Here is a 17,582-nt window from a genome sequence, read left to right on the forward strand (position 1 = left end):
CAGATTGGAAAAAGTATAGAAACTTACAAGGTATTTGGCAGGGGAGCATGTAAAGATCACAATTTTTGCAAAACAATTGTGCATATGAGTGGGAGAAGGCAGTGCTGAAGTGCTGAAGCCATTTTTTTTTTTTTGAAATATAAGATAGCTTAAATATATATGGAATCAGACATTCCACTACTGAATAAAACTGACACTGAAAGAATATTCTATGTTATGTTACAGTGTCTGAAAACAGGCAAATGTCAGAAATTCCTCTTTTAAAGAGTCCTCACTCTTGTTCAATAACTTCAACTGTCAGAGCATGGAGCTGTATCAAAAAGGGTTTCACAGAATCAAAAGGTTTGTTCCTTAGCAACTCTGTCAACAAATTTAAATTACTGCATATCATGGCTGTTCCATAATCATTTGCATGCAAGATTTGTAAACACAAGTTTTCATTGTGCATCCTGTTGTCATGGCTGGTAGGGAGGCAAAAGGGGACAAATACTCAAGGGCAGGGGCAATACAGGTGCCAAAGCAAAAGATGAGGAAGTAAATAAAAGGTTCTGTGTAGGTCACTGGACCAAAATCTGGTCTTTTTCACTTTGCCCGTGAAGTAGAAATAGCAGAGGCAACAAAACCAGCCACAGCTGCAGTACTGCAGTAGTCCATAATGTTAAGTCACAAGACTGAATGTTCTTTTTTTGTGAGAAAAAAACATTGAGGATCATATTTGGACATTGTTTGCACAGTAATCCACAGGCCCAGCTGCACTGCCAACAGGCAGTGTATGTATTCTAGCTTTAAACAAACTTGTTTAGAGGTTTGCTATAGTAACAATATTGTAGTTGAGACAATATGAGGCTCAGTTGCTGGGCCTGGGATCACAGGAAGGTTTTTGCAAGCTGAATTCAAGGCTGCGCTGGTGCAACTGCTATGTTAGGTACTTCAAAGCTTTTCAGGTATGTGTAGATGGACTCCAGTCATGTGTACTTCAGGAAGGCTAGGCTGACATACTTTTGCCCTTTTTTTGCTAGCTCCATCAAAGACTGTGGTTAAGAAGTGATGAATACAGTCCATTTTAATTTTTATGTCATTTCAATTGCAGTTATTATTTGCTGAGTGCCTATAATGTGCACGGTACTGGAGGACACACTTTATTTAATATAATGCATTTTAAATCCATTTTATATAATGGGATAAGCATATATATGTCTATACACGCTCAGTATGATATAGTAGACTGAAAGGATATGCACACCTTACTTGTTTATATTTTCAGATTTAATGAATTCAGCTTATCCCACACATCTAATGGCTCATATACAAAATCTCTGCTCATTTCACATAATACCTGTTATAGGTTTAGTGTTATTTATTTGCATTACAGTAATCCCAGAGGCTCCTGCTTTACAAAGTGCTTTGAAAAACTGGGGTAAGAGACTGCCTTAAAGAATTTACAGTTTATAAAAACAAGAGGGAGGGAATGCAGGCACAAACGGGCAAAGTGACATACCCAAGTTCATAGTCCAGGCATAGAAATGTATGTTTTGGGCATCCCTCAGCAGTATTTCCAGCTCTTGGATGTAGGAGTGTAGGAGTTGGAGTGTGTGGACCTACAGAGCTTCCAGAAGATCCTATATGGCTCAGCCTAATCCATGCATTAGATCACATTAATTTTCCATTCTATCCTTGAACTGACTTTCTGTCTTCCTTGTTCTCCATTCCCCATGCATTAGAATTCAGAAAATATGTAGCTACTGCTTGTGAAATGGCTAATGGAAGCCTCATGGTAGCACCAAATAAACTGAATTCCAAAACTAAATGAAAAACACACCCAAAGCATGAAATAAAACCTGAGAGAGGCGGGTCTGAAATTCTCCAGAAGCATCAAATTCAGCTATACATTAATGCGCAAATTTATATTCCACATAAGTGTCACAAGTAAGGACCACCAGACTTTATAGCACAGGAAAAAATGACTGCCTCTTTTTAGCCTGTCCCTAAATGACCTCAGCTGGTAAGAACACTTTCTCCCTGCATCTTGTGAGATGAGAGGAGTGAATGTACAAATAAATAAATAAATAAATCTATGTAGTAGCATATAAATCTATGTGCTACTGATCAGGTAATAGGCTACAGAAAAACAGATATACAGAGTTATACAACAGATGGTAAAGTCCATCCTCAGGCTCTTGGAAGACACAACTAAAGAGTAAGATCTATTAACCAGAAAATGAGAGAGAGAGTGGTAGAAAGACAGAAAGAAAGAACAAATTTAATTCAAATACACTAGCCAAAAAGGGACAGACAATTCTTCTAAACACTTGCTAGAGCTTCTGTAAGATAGTTAATATTTAATGGAACTGAGTGGCAGTTCTTTGCAATTGTTTTTTAACGCTGATATCTAAATTTTGCTCAGGTCACAAGTGGAAATACTTTTAGTGCATCCTTGCCTAATCCCCATAGGCAACCACACAGTTTGGAAGAGCAGGTGGTCCCTTCGCACAGTATGACAGAATCAAGGAGCTGGGCCTGCCAGAGACTGACTCACACTGGAGGTCTAAGTGCCATCAGAGCTCAGCATCTGACAGGCTCAGACCAGAACCAGCAATAAGAACAGGTGTTAACAGGAGGATAAATACAGAACTCTACCAGAAGCTTTGCATAGTCTTACTGGGAGCTCTTGCTTATAGGTGTTATAGGTGTTAGATTTTCATTTTAAGGAGTACTTCAACATCTTCTGTTTTTCCAAACCTTGAATAAAATTATTTTAATGCCCAGTCACAGATAATACAACTGATCAGGATGAAAGTATATCAGATGTTGTGATGACTTCTATGCCATTTATTGTCCTTGAGATAATCTACTAAAAATCTCTTAAACTTGCTCTTGGTTTTATGGCTTAACATAAACAGGTTAGGGAAAAAAAAAATGTGATGGTTGATTGCTATCTAATTATTATGTAGGGAGTTTGTTAAGGGACTTAGGGAACATGGATGCTTATGACATAATTCCCATGACAGATGTGCCACTGTAAATCAAGAAAGGAATCACTGTCAAAGTGGTAGGATGAGCACACTGTCTATTGCAGCTCTGGATGTGCATATATGACTGTCTGCACTATTTCTCAGTAGTATCTGCAGAGTTTCAGGAAGGAATGGGTATCTCATCAACATACACAAACTTGTCTTGTTCCACCGGAGTTAGCAATGTTGATTGATTTTCTGATGGTGTTAATCGATTTTCTGATGATGAATATGAACGTCAGCATTACAATAGAGGGACACAAACAATTCCTGACCTTTTCAGTGTGACAAATAACATAACTTTCTTCATAGCTTTCTTTGGGATAATACTATCACAGTCTCTTTGTGAAGGAACTAACCTTTATCTGGGCTGATAGTCATAGATGCAAGTAATGCCTTTAAAAAAACATCTTCCAAATAGTGTTTCATTAATTGATTGGTTTCTAGAAATGGCGATTATTTTAATATCACTTCTTTCCATATTGACAGATTGTAACATTCAAATTTTGGTGCAAGACTTAAAACCTCAAAAAGGCGTGATTTGCCATGTTGTTGTATGGGCTACCAGCAAACACAACATTTTATCTACTCTTATTGAACATACTGATCTTGGCAATCTTCTGACTCTATGTTGGACTGGCATTTCTTTGACTTTATTAAGTATTCTGTGGTGATTTTACCCCGATGGGTATCTGAGCTCCATCACAACCACTCTCGCTCCCCTTCCTCAAAGAAAAAAGGGGGAAAAATATGATGGAAAGGGCTCAAGGGGTGAGATAAGGACAGGGAGATCACTCAACAATTATCATGACGGGCAAAACATACTCAGCATAGGGAGATTAACAAAATTTATTGCCTATCAGTATCAGACTAGAGCAGTGAGAACTAAAACCAAACTAAAAACACCTTCCCCCATCCACCTTCTTCTATGTCCACCCCCAAGTGGTGCAGGGGAACGGAGAATGGAGGCTGTGGTCAGCCCCTAACGCTTCATCTCCGCCGCTCCTTCACAGTCACTCTGCCCCTGCTCCACGTGGGGTCCCTCCCACAGAATTCTGTCCTCCCCCAACTGATCCTGCGTAGGCTTCCCACAGGCAGCAGCTCTTCAAGAAGTGCTCCCACATGGCTCCGTATCACAGGGTCCATCTGTTAGGAATAGAGTGTTCCTGCGGGGGCTCTCCATGGGCCGCAGCCTCCTCCAGGCCACATCCACCTGCTCCACCGGGGGCTCCTCCACGGGCTGCAGCGTGGAGATCTGCTCCGTGTGGGACCCATGGGCTGCAGGGGGACAGCCTGCTCCACCAGGGGCCTCTCACAGGTTGCAGGGGAACTTCTGCTGCATGCCTGGAGCACCTCCTGCCCTTCTCCTGCACTGACCTTGGTGTCTGCAGGGCTGGTTCTCACTCTTCTCTGTCCCAGCTGCTGTTGCACAGCAGGTTTTTTCCCCGTTCTGAAATCTGCTCTCCCAGAGGCCCAACCAACGTCACTCATAACAATGTCACATATGCAGCGGGTCCCTTTTGGAGGTGGCTGGAGCTGGCTCTGATCTGACCTGGGGCAGCTGCTGGGCTCTGCTCACAGAGGCCACCCCTGCAGCCCCCTGCTACCAAAACCTTGCCACGTGAACCCAATACATTTCCTCATACTGCACACAGACAGGTTGAAAATGCCATAGTCACAATGCACTAAGCTACACTCCCATTTTCAGAAACACTGCGTTGCCCCCAAACTGATATTTATACTACTGTTAAAGCTCATTGTTTGTGTTGCTCTTTGTTCATTTCATAAACTTATGGATTCATATGCAAGCAGGGACCATTGTGATAATCCCACCTGGTCTCCTGTTTAATGCGCACTGTAGAGTTCCTTTAAAATATTCCAGTTTAAATTAGACAAAAAATCTTCAACAAACAAAGCCCATATGAATTAAAAATTGATAGCAATGAAAAAAAAAAAAGCTACCACCAACTTTTATGAGTTGTTCCAGTGGTTAGTTTCCTCAGTACTGAAAATTTGTATTCTGAATCTGATTTTTTTTCCCAGGATTTTATTAGTCCTTGGTTAATGGGCAGAAGAACCCTCATTATCAGAATTCTGTTCTTCATATAGGTTCTCACTGGCTGAGATCACAGTAGATGGAGCATTTTTAAATAGCTTTAGGTCCATAACTCTTTTATTACATTGTGTGCTTTACAGCACTCTTGTTGCTCCTTTCTAAACCTTTTTAATTCCCCTAAAATTCTTTTTGAGATGTACAAAGGATTTCAATATCAATAATAATGCTGCCAAGTAAGTGCAAGCAGAAGTCATTTAAGCTCTCCAACTGCTGCTTGAGAGCTTGTTTATACAAACAACAACCGTTGCCCTTTTGGTAAAGAGTGGCATTGAAAACTGATTCTCTTACTTTGATATCTAAACCTTTTTCCAGAGTTACTGCTTCAAAGGATTTTGCCGTCTTATGATATGACCCATAGTCTTTGTTTTGAAATACCCTGTTTGCAGCTGTATTTGTAACACCTCCTTGTTTGCATGAGGGCTTATTACATGTAATTCCACAGTGCTTTGCTTCTCTTTGGTACAGCTGCTTTCTGCAGCAGGCTTGTGTGTCTGTGATGGTGTCTACCTATGCAATCTGCTTACTGTCTCTCTACTAAGTTTCCTACAAAGTGTAAAACACTACGACCAGGTGGTAATTATCTCATTTACTTCAGGATTTTGTTCCTTCTTTGCATCACCCTTTTTCTTAAAAGCCTCTTTTCTTTGGTTGAAGAAACCTTTGCAGCCCCACTTCTAAGGAGGGCTTTGATCAACAGAACTAGGATGACTTCCCTTGTCACAGACAGCATATAAGTCACCCTTTCCTTCCAGAAATACAGCATGCATATGCCAGAATGAATTCAGAACTGTCTTTGTTTGTATCCTGTGAATCAAAACTCAGTCTGATAAACACATAATTTTTCCAAATGGGACAAGCGTTTTCTTTAAATCCAAACTGATCTCCTGTTTAGCTTTCAGTTGGGCATTGGACTCCACATAGTTCTTTGTCAAGACTCAAAAATCCCTTTTTTTTTTTTCCTTTTAATGAGGTTTCTTACTTTTTCACTGTACTCTTCTTTTCATCCTTACAAATAACAGAAAACCAGACTGCCTTTTTCTGTGGGTGCAGGCTATGATCAAAATGCTAAAAATCACTTTGGAACTGGAAATGTGGCTATGAATCACAAAGCTTCTGTTTCTGGTTCATTTTTTAGTTGTAGCATGCCAGTGTCACTCTGGAGTTGTAGTCCTCTTGTGAAGACCAGATGTGTGGATCCTGATGCCTCTTACACTTGAATCATCTGTATGTGCAATAGCGAGTGGCACAGAAACAGCTTCTCCTGTTCAATGGCTTATTATTTCAAGGTTTCTTGATTTCCCTGCTCAAGACACAGTAACACTGTGCCATCTGCAGTCCTCTGACAGTGTGCCAGTAACACTGCTGGCTGAAATAATTTCCAGCTTCACATCAAAAAGGAAATACAAACCCCACTTAGGCACTTTCTAATACGCAGCATTAGGACTATAACCAAACCCTGGAACTTAAACCATACTCCTGAACTTGTTATGCTGAACATGCTGAAGGTGCAGCTGCTGTGCTAAACTTAGAGCCTGTTTTACTAGTTGCCTCACATAAGATGCGCAGGAGTATTCCTGCTTCATGCCATCCGTTTCTACTGGGTGCTTGGAGTGAAATGCATCTCACTTAATGAACCCTGGGGACATCCACATCTGAAGCTCCCTACAGCCAATGGAGAAAAATTCCATTCGCTGTAGGTAGGCTGAACCCTTAACTGGCTTTTCTTACACCATTTTGCCACTTAAATTAGTTTTAGAGGAACTGAATACTGTCCATTTAATATTCCTTTATTTACTGTTACCTCAGTCCACAAACATCGACTTACCTTGATACTGTACTAAACTAAAGCACCAATGAGGGAGTTTTGGTGAAGTGAGGAGAGTGAGGGGATGAGAAATCATTATTTCCTTACCCCCAATTCTGTCATCCCTCTTCACAGGTCTGCTGCGAAGATTCAGGAGAAAATGTGATTGAAAATCATTACACTGAGTGTAATAAGCATCTCTTCAGGACCAAGTACAGCAGCAAGATAACAGAAATAATAATAAACTAATAAATGGCAATAAGAGATCTTTACTTTTATTGCTGTGATATAGTGACCTGTGAACTTCCAGCTGCTTCTCTGTCCTTGCCATCATACTTGCAATAGGCTTCCAGATTTCTTCCAGCAGAATGTTTCACACTACAGAGCACTTTCCATTTTCAAACACAATAAATCTATTCATTATTACTAAATAAATCAGCAAATTAAATATATCAGATGAATTACTAAGTTAGACAGATTCTCCTATGGCTATCTGCTTTGGTAGAGCTGACATAAACTCTGTATTGACTTTATTAATGAATCCACCTCCAGCCACAAATTTGTATGCAAACTGTCATGGGAACTCTGGCATTAGCCACATTTTCCTGTTCCTTGTACAGTTATGGTCTACAGCTGCTATCTACAATACCTGAAGGAAAATACTGCTTTGTGGAAGCATCTGCCACCCAGACACTGCAGTGCTTGAGCTGCAAGCCTCTGTTGTTTCCATGCAGCTCTCAATGAGCCTCTGTTTGCTGAAAATCAGTTGTAAATACAAGCTGTACAAAATAAATGCAACTGTGAAGTCTTGGTCAATGGCTTCATCAGGAAGCTATTTCACCCACATGGTTTGTTGCAGTTCAGTACTGGATGTTCCCTGGATTTTATGGCTCATGACCATAGGGATAGGGGAGGCAAGCCCTTTGCCCTCTTTGGTGGATCTCATCAGCTCTTCCGGCAGTGATCATCTTAGGTCTCACAGGCTTCAAGGCATGACAGTGCTTTTGCCTTCCCTCAAGCTGAAAAGATTTTTCTGCAGTTTAATACAAGCCTATAGATGAACAACAACAACAAAAAAAAGTGTAAAAAAAAAAACAAAACACGTGTACAAGGGGACCACTTTGAAGGTTAGTTAGTAACTTTGCTTCTGAGAAGGATTTACAGCTTCAACTGAGGTATCAACTGGATAGATTTCTCTCATAATTTTCCTGACTGTCTTGTTTGTTTGACTTTATCTGTCAAGATTATTTCTTACTTTATTTAGATATTTATTTTTTATTTTTTATTTTTTTTGGAACACTATCTGCATGGTGATCTAATGAAACCAATGTAATACATCTGTTTTCTTTATTTCATCTACATGTAATAATGACAAAAAATAGTAAAAATATGTTATATCCTCATTAAGTGAGAAAAATAAATGTGCATAAAACAGACTAGGAAAGCCTGGCACATTATCCTTACTTCTGTATCACTGATGAAGAGAAGCATATCCCTGTTGTTTATCTGAAGTCTTTTAAGCCTGTTATCTAGTGATAAAACACTGAGAGGTTTGTTTGTTATGAGAAGTATCAAGCATCTGATTCTGATAATATCTGGAAACACTAGTAATATCAGTTGTCCACCGTAGATGTTGAACACCGGCATTTAGCTGCCTCCCCCCCCCAACCTTTCCTAATAGATGCTGTTAGTGTAGGTTCTCATAGCCCTACATTTATAATATTCATCATAATTGACCCACTCTCTTAGCAACAGCAAAGGAAAAAATCCTCACAGTTACCTTAGCTGTCACTTAAATTTACACATTAAACACTGTGGAATCATGTTTTTTTCAGCCAGATGGTGTTACTGAAAGGAAAGAAACATGAGAATCTCTAATATTCAAGTGTCTGCTGCCCATTTTCTTAATGTTCCTGAATGAATGTTTGAGCTTATTATACTAATAGAGGCCTGCCAAGTCTTTGGATTTATTGCTCTAAATCAGTGGAGTCATTGTCATTATTAGACTAGTTGCTAGTCAATACTAAAAAGCATTCATTAGCTGCAAATGACAGAAATGGTACTACTCTATAGATTTTTTTATTGTTGTCCAGAATGCATGCTTCCTTTTGAAAGGAATAATGAGAGAAGAATTAAATGAGAAGTCAGTAAGGATTTTACCAATAAGGCGATCAGTGCGTAAGCAGTCACTATGCCATTGCAGAGTTTTATCTCATTTTCCCCATTTTTTGATATTTATGATGATTTAAAGGCAACAGGAGTATTAGTAGCATCTATGGGTAATTGGTGCATATGCTTTTAACAATAGCCTGCAGATCAAAATTTGGAATTAGTTGACATCAGTGAAAATACAATGACTATCTGCTTTTCTGTACTCCTTCTTTTGCTCATGGATGTTCTGTTTCATCTGGGGTCCAAGGTCTGTGAGATAGATGCTTTTTAGTTCTGATGTCCCCCAGGTGTAGGCATTTTCTCAATTGTGGATATTTTATCTGTTTTTACATGTTATGAATTTTGAAAGTTCTGAGACAGGCTTCTCAACGATGTTGAGATGTTCCACCTCCTGTAGCCATTCAATGGGAATTGGGCACCTTAATTCTTTAGGTTACTTTGAAAACCTCAGATGTGGTTCTTCCTAAGAGTCATAACAAAGAAGACAGACTTTCAAAGGAGCTGGCACCTAGTAGTTTCCTTTGTTTTCAGTGGGAGATGCAAAGTAGTAAGCCTGTATGAAAACCTTTCCACTCATTTCAGCTTCTAACAGTGAGCTGAGTTTTTCAGAAATGCTGGCCAACTATTACATAAAGATGATGTCTTAGGATGACAGGTACTTTGACAGTGCACAACAGTTAAGTAAAAATTGCTGAATTTGTGTAATATTTGGAGGTAACTGCATTCAAACTGCTTTTCAGCATTTAAAGAGATGTTCCATTTTTCCACTCAGCAGCCTGATCGCTCTCGCCTTCTTTTTAGACTTGTATCAGAACTATAAAATGTTCAGCTGAATGTTTCTTACAGCACAACATTAACATGATGACGAAAGAACCAAAATAATCAGAGTCCTGGAACATTATTTTCTTTTTAAACAGTATGATTATCCAAGAGAAGAACCTGCTTAAATTGGGTCTTCAAAGAGAAATGTATTGCCACCTCCAAAAAACAAAAGAAAAAAAAAAAAGATATATAGAAAACAAACAAACAAACAAACAAAAACAAAAGGGATCTAAGCTTATTAGTGAAACATTATGTTTTAAAGATCTAGACAATTTCCAGGGATCTTATAATTAGCAAAAGACACATTTGGAATGCATTGTATTTTCTGACTGTTAAAACTGTCATAATTCTATTAGCAACTTTAAAAAGAAAAGCATTAGGTAAAATATCTCCTCCCTGGAAATTTTCTTCCTTTCTCTTAATTAGTGCAGCATTAAGTCCTCTTTTGATAAAAGGCTCTGCCTTGCTATTTTATGACTGACAAGCAAGGGTATTGTCCTGAAAATCTCTTCTTGCACAGATACTTAATCATAAGTACTTGAGCTATAGGATTTTTCTCCCCATAGCTTGGAGACTAATCCATTGAGTGTCTCGTTATGTGAGCAGATTTTACTTACGCAGACAATGCTATTGACTTCACTGAGTACAGGTCTGCAGACCAATCCTTAAAACAAAGCTTGGTTAAAAAATGCAGTCATTTTTAAATATGAATATATGTTCAGCTTAGAATAACTGATTCTAACTGCATAAAGCAAAAGAGAAAAGATGAAGGAAAAAAAAATGCCTAGAAGTCTTATTCAGCAAAAGCTCCTTTTTAAATAATTAAAGCAGATTGTGCCCAATGTATAAATTTCTCTCTAAGACCCTTTTTTTCCATGGAGAGTTGAAGTTTTGTTGAATCTTCTATTTCTAACTCTTAAGTCAATTTGTAGGAGGTGGTGTGTAAAAGCACTTTTAGTAGGGAAAAGCAGCAATCTCAATGCATCAAAGTTAGGTGGTAGCGGGGTTATCACTCCGTGAAAATCACATAAACATTCCACATATGAAATATTATTCATCAGGGCAAAACCCTCCAAGGGTTTCAAAGATGACAATGGTGTCATGAAACCTTTTTTTGAAACAGGAAAAATGTATTCCACTGCTAAGATTGATTCGGTAGCCATGTAGCAGGCAGTGTGACAAGGCAGGGAATGAACATAATTGAGAAGAGAATTAGCAAACCTTAAATATCTGCTGCTGCAATATCATTACCCATAAACTTGCCCTTTTTCCGCCCTCTTTTCCCCAAAGACTGACATCCCATAACTGCAGTGAAAAAGAATGCATTCTTTCGAACAGCTAAATCAACAAGGTCTCACATGAGTAGTGTTGAGTGGTGTGGTTGACTGATTTCATGAAAAACTAATCAAGTATTCATCATTGAGATCAAACACTTCCCAAGTAATTATTATCAAAACCAATCTGATAAGACCTGAAGAAGTGGCACTGCTGATCTAATCAGAAGTAGAACAGAAATAGTTCTCTCAGCTTTTGTAATGTTCAGGTATGAAAGCACAAAAATGTAATTGTATTTTATAATTACGGAAAAGAAAGCTGTCACACTGTAATCAATTATTTCAAATCAATCATAATAATTTTAGTTCCACTGGTTATTTATAAGAACACACATTTACAAAATGACTTTTTCATATATGGGTAATTAATACATAGAACAGAAATGGCTTAGAAACAAAAGGTATAGTTTAAAGCAGTTTTGGTTTAAAAGGAAAGGATTTTGTGACTACAGTGATTAACAGTCTGTATTTGTAATTTATTATTTTTTTTTCTCAGATCATGGTGATTTCTTTTTTAATATAAATGCAGAACAGTGTTTTTAAAAGCAAGATTGTATTTGCAATCTCAGTAATCTTCTATTTTGCTTTATTATTATTTATTAGAATGTTTCATGATAATTTAGGAATTTTAGAATACTTAGAACATTTTATACAAATGTAAAAATGCCAAAATAGAAATTGCTATGTCCCAGGCAATTCCCACGAATTTAAGTGTGGTCATGATTTTCAGGCAAGAGCCAAAATGCATTTGAAATGGCACAGTACATCATACTGCCATTACTCTGGTTGATTTTGACAATATAGTGTTTCAAATAGAATGTACTTGGGAAAAAAAAAAAAAGCAAAACAACAACAACAACAACAAAACATCCTAATAGGCCATTTTCCTTGAATCCTTATGTCACTCACGTAAATCTTAATTGGTCCTAATTTTAATGGCTTTATTACTTTTAGTCTTAATGTTATTTGATTTCTCAGAAAATATTTTTCCTTGTAGATGACTGCGTCATATCTGAGTGATAGCAATGTTCAGAAGAATAGCCTTTCTTCAGATTCTCATTTCTTGGGTAAGAAGCTTAAAAAGCTGAATGTTAGATGAATTTTAGACAATATTATGCTAAAGTATGAAGTATTGTGGGCATGTGAATCTGAATGTGGTTTTTGGAAATTATTTGATGGGTAGAATGCCATCATTTAAAAATGACTTGCTAATATGCAAATAAATTTAAAATAAAACTATGAATGGAAATGAACCACACATCTTAAATCTGAGTAAATCCTTTTAATGGGCTTTCTGGTGGCTTTTTCACACTGCATAGCAAAAGTCATGTGAATAAAACAATTTACAGATGAACTAATAAAAATGAATCAGGATGGAAGAATCTGGTCCAGCTTAAAAGTTAGTTTTTCCTGTCTGGGAACTACATTATTTCTATACCAATCTCAAAATTATAGTAACAATAATTGTTTTCTAGGCAGACTGGATAGTGAAGAAATGATATGCATTCAGTAGTCAAAAGTTCCTGTTATTTATATTGTCCTCAAAGAGTAGTTTGGGGAATCTCTTGAAAACCCAGTCCTAAATATATGTGCAATTTTATATATTTTTAATTTTGTTTTTGTTTTTGTTTTAAGACCATAAAATGAAGGGAAGGACATTTTATATCAACACTGAAAATTATGTCCTTTGTAAAAGTGAAGTACTGTATGGCTCTGCCAAAAACGTCTACAAAGATTTTTTCACCCTAGAAAAGGGCATCCTGAAGTCATATTGTTTCTGCTGTCTTCCACTGATGACATCAGTAAATCATCCCCTTAAAAGATAAATCTTACTCATCTTACAGTTGACATGAAGGTTTTACACCCAGAAAATGTTCCAAATACAGGCTGCCCATAGAGCTGGTGCAACTCTTAGAGTCTGATCCCATTGAAAACACATTCTAGTTTCAGAACCTCGTCAAATGGAACTGCTACTCTCTACAGTAGCGTACAAAACATAAGGAAAGTAGATCTTTAGATAACAAACCAATTAAAATGCTATATAGTTGTTTTAAGAAGCCATAATGATTTTTACTCTTTAGACTACCAGCTTCCTTGACAGCATATATACGATATATGCTCTGTTGAAACTGATTTTTGGCTGCAGACTTAAGCATCCCATTACCTCTAAGAGCAAGAGCTGCGTACATATCTTGAAGACAATTTCTGCTCTAAATACACTGGTTAATATTTGCCTTCGAAATCATAAAATACAGGTGTAATGATAAAATGTTTTAAAAAATGAATAAAGAGCACTAGGCCTGAATAAACCAAACTTCATTCATAACTGGTAGCTCTTTATTTGAAGACAATTGATAAGGTTATTTGATGCAGCCTTCCAGTACTTGAAGAGAGCATATAAACAGGAAGGGGAATGCCTGTTTATATGCGTTGATAATGATAGGACAAGGGGGGAATGGTTTTAAACTAAGACAGGGGAGGTTTAGGTTAGAAATTAGGAGAAAGTATTTCACTCAAAGGGTGGTGAGGCACTGGAACAGGTTGCCCAGAGAGGTTGTGGATGCCCCATCCCTGGTGGCATTGAAGGCCAGGCTGGATGCAGCTCTGGGCAGCCTGCTCTAGTGGTTGGCAACCCTGCCCAGAGCAGGGGGGTTGAAACTAAGTGATCTTTAAGGTCCTTTTCAACCCAGGCCATTCTATGATTCTATGATTCTGTGAGCAAAACTTTGACTGGTTGTAAGATAACACAAAGTGACCCAATATTAACTTGTTAAAATTGCTGATTGTGTCCGTAACTGCATGTTGAACAGCTGTGTCTAAGACTTTTGACTTTTGCCATTAATATAAGAAAGTGCAATTTTTAATGTTTTTTCTTTTCTCTCTCTCTTTTTTTTTTTTTCCCTAGGCCCATGTTTTATACACGTCATGTTTCCCAGTAAGTTCTTTCTTCCCTCAGTGTGGCAATTCTGTTGCTGTATTATGTATATTCCTTTTCTGCAAGCAAGGTATGTTGTATGAATACAAATCTATATAAATACATAGTGTACACACTGTGGTGACCTTGAGCTGTGATTCTCTAACACGTAGACTTGATTATGTCAGGCTTTACTTCCATTAAGGCTGTATTCAGCAGAAGATTGCTGCACATACACAATTTCAGTAATATAAAGCAGCTCCGCTGCTCCATCCCAGCTTACTCGTTGAGGTGTTAGAATGTCCCATGTCTTCACTGACCACTTTTTTAGAAAGTTCAGAACCTCTGAGTATCTAACATGATCTATGTTGCTGGGAATTTGGATTGTTAAACCTACAACCTTCAGATGTTTAAAACATGAAAGAACGCTCACTCAACATGTTATGTTGCTGAATCATCCTGGAAGGGATGGGTTAGAGCTGTGGTGACACCATGTAGCTCATGTATCGCTTGTATCATCACGTAGCTCAAGTATCGCTTCAGCTTAGCTCAAAGGTTATTGGAAAAGTCTTTATTTAGTGCCCATTCAGATGGCCAATGCGAATTTAATCATTCCCTTACCATTATGCATTGTTAAGGGGTTGACTTCAATTTTAGCAACAGAAAGATCATGAAAGATCATGATACTTGAATTCTCTCTCTAATCCTTAGAAAGCCCCACCCTAGCTTTTAGCCTGAGTCCTTACTTTCTCTAATGACTATAAAAGTAGTCATAATGCTTTTAGTCAAGCTCAAAGTGAAAAAGCCATACCTGTACTGCTCAACAAAATCATTTTAAACAATATTCATGACAGGGAGTCTCTAGAGGCAGAAACAGAAAGGAGACCTCATGTAGTCATAAAAAAAAAAAAAAAAAAAAAAAAAGCTGTATATGTTTGTGGTCCTCTGGCATTTTTAGGTGCACATTCAAGATGATTACACCAGATTTACCAATACCACCTTCCTGTCCTGCCACAATGAAAGCAACCGTAAGTTTTTGACATTCAGGCAAGATAGAGAAATCCTCTCCATGTGTGACCAAAAGTGTCTCTAATCTCTTCTAACCTGAAGTGATTAGAGGGGGCACTTGGACTGAGCAGCATATTGTGTATTGCATTATGAGTAAGGACTGCAGACATAGGAAGTCCACAAATTGAGCAGGACACATGGTGTGTTGCATGAGTCATGTACTTTGATTGGTTCTCTTCTGCCTCTGTTTAAAAACTTTTGTCTGCAGGAAGGAGATCAGACCATTATTTGCTTTATCTGAGCAAAGACATTTTACTAAACACACAGAAATTTTTGGGTAATCTCCCAGAACCTGTTCAAAGCTGTGGAGAGTAATGGCAAAACTCCTATGGTTTTCAACAGAAGTAGTGCTAGACTTGGAAAAAAACAAACAAAACAAACAAACAAAAAACCATGTGGCCCTTCTGGCTGCTTCACATCAAATTCCTATCAATTTTGTGTAATGTTGTCAGCCACCGCAGGAGAACTAGATGAGGTCTGGCAGAAAAGTCTCTGCAGTAAGTTCCTTCTGCCAAGCACCGCCACTGTGAAACTCAACAAGTTACATCACTTGGCTCTCTGCAAATTCCTGTCTACTCCTCCTCTGCCGAGGACAGAGTAGCTATTCTTGTCTCCCACTTTTGCTTGCTATGTTTGCTTAATAGCCATTCTTTAGAGAATAATAATAATAATAATAATAATAATAATAATATAGCTTTATATTCATGTGCTCAGATCAAAGTTAGATACAGTAGTTTCTAGAGAGTCTGGAGGTAGGTGTCTGAACTAAAAAACTTTCCAGACTACATTGATTCCATCTAGTGCCACTGGAGACACCTGAAGGATTTCTAGATGCCCTGTTGGTCTGACAGCTATCGGATAAGACCTATAAGAGATCTTTACCTTTCTTGAATAGCAGCTGTAGATCAGCTGACTATGATGGAGTGAAAACCTGGCTTGCACACTGAGAACTACATGCAGATGTCCACATTTATATGCTTGAATCTGGACCTCAGCAATTTGGGATTGATATTGCTCTGTGGAAGATCTGCCAGTTTGATGCAGAAGTCTTGGACACCATCATACCATATCAAAAGCCATACAATAACTAAGTGTGGGAAACTGAATGTGTTGTTTTTTTTTATTCCCTGGACTTGAAATGTCAATCTTGGTTGGCAGGTTCATTCCCCCAAGTGCTCTAACACTTGTTAGACAAGATTCATTGTCTTTTTTTTTTTGCTGTATGCTTAGACCATTGATGCAGCCCTATATGCACAATGGAAATATTGTCCAATCACTCTCTAAGGAAGACTACAGTGTCTATTAGAGTAATTCTCTCTTTTAAATTGGATTTTTACTGTAAAATGTTTGCAGAGTGAAATGTCTTTAGGACATATACTAGTATAAGTCAGGATAAATGACTGACTGGTTTAATATAGTTCTTATCAACAAGTGAACACAAAAACACTGGCAAAAGATTAATTTTCCTTACAGATTAAATGATTATTACTTGAACTATATTAACTTAAAAAATCAGTAAAAGTATTTCCATTCCTGGTGGAAGTCTGTGGATAAAATAAAATGTTATCTTTTTGTCTTGGGCTCTCTAGCATTTGAGAACAAGTATCTGTATGAAGGCCCCAGAATATCTGGACACAAAGAGAAGAACACACATGTAGACTCCTTGCCCTTACTCATAAATGTTAAAGTGCTTCAGTTCAATATTGTTAATAAGTTACAGGTTTTACTGAACTGTGATATGGGGCTTCTGCCTTCTATCATTATCCTAAATGTTGCTTTTGACCTGCAATTTAAAAAAAAATCTAGTTATGATAGAATACATGCAATTTCTTTACATAGCTTCCCAAGCACTCCTTTTCATTACAGGCAGGGCACATTACTGAGAACACATAAGAATGAGCTTGGTCTATGGGGAAGAACTACAAGAAAAGGTAAGGCAAACAATGCAAGAAAGATTTCAGAAGGTGAGCATGTCAGATTGCAAGAATTAAGCTTTGGGATAGGTAAGAAAGGAGCTAGAAGAAAATCATAAAAGAGGTAAAAAAGCAAAAGAACAGAAATATAACAGCACTCCCTAAAGGAGGCAAATATGGGGAAAAATGTTTTGGAGGAAATGTAAAGAGAAACACTGAAGAGACAAGACTGCAAAGGACAGAGAAGATGCAGAGGGGATAAAAAAAATCCTCTGAGGGGAATGTCAGTAGATAGAAGGAGGAAGAAGAAAAATGCATTTATATGAAACACTGCTCATTATTTGAGTAGAGATGGTTATTGCATTTCACACACAAAAACTTTTTTTTTCAGCATTTTAGGCCTGATTTTTAGTTTTGTTTCCTCAAAA

At 37.8% G+C, this 17,582-nt stretch overlaps 2 long non-coding RNA genes across 2 annotated transcripts in view; one reads left to right on the top strand and one right to left on the bottom strand.

The window, feature by feature from the left end:
• LOC136788634 (uncharacterized) overlaps window positions 1-14,354 on the top strand; it is a 30,422-nt gene extending 16,068 nt beyond the window's left edge. The window contains exons 2-3 of the long non-coding RNA XR_010827290.1: window positions 12,257-12,326; window positions 14,165-14,354. This is a non-coding gene — a long non-coding RNA (uncharacterized lncRNA). The remainder of the gene's footprint in view (window positions 1-12,256; window positions 12,327-14,164) is intronic.
• Window positions 1-17,582, bottom strand: part of LOC125179948 (uncharacterized) — a 119,071-nt gene that overhangs the window by 22,443 nt on the left and 79,046 nt on the right. The window lies entirely within an intron of this gene.

This window comes from Anser cygnoides, chromosome 1 (genome assembly GCF_040182565.1).
Source record: "Anser cygnoides isolate HZ-2024a breed goose chromosome 1, Taihu_goose_T2T_genome, whole genome shotgun sequence".
NCBI classification, from domain to species: domain Eukaryota; kingdom Metazoa; phylum Chordata; class Aves; order Anseriformes; family Anatidae; genus Anser; species Anser cygnoides.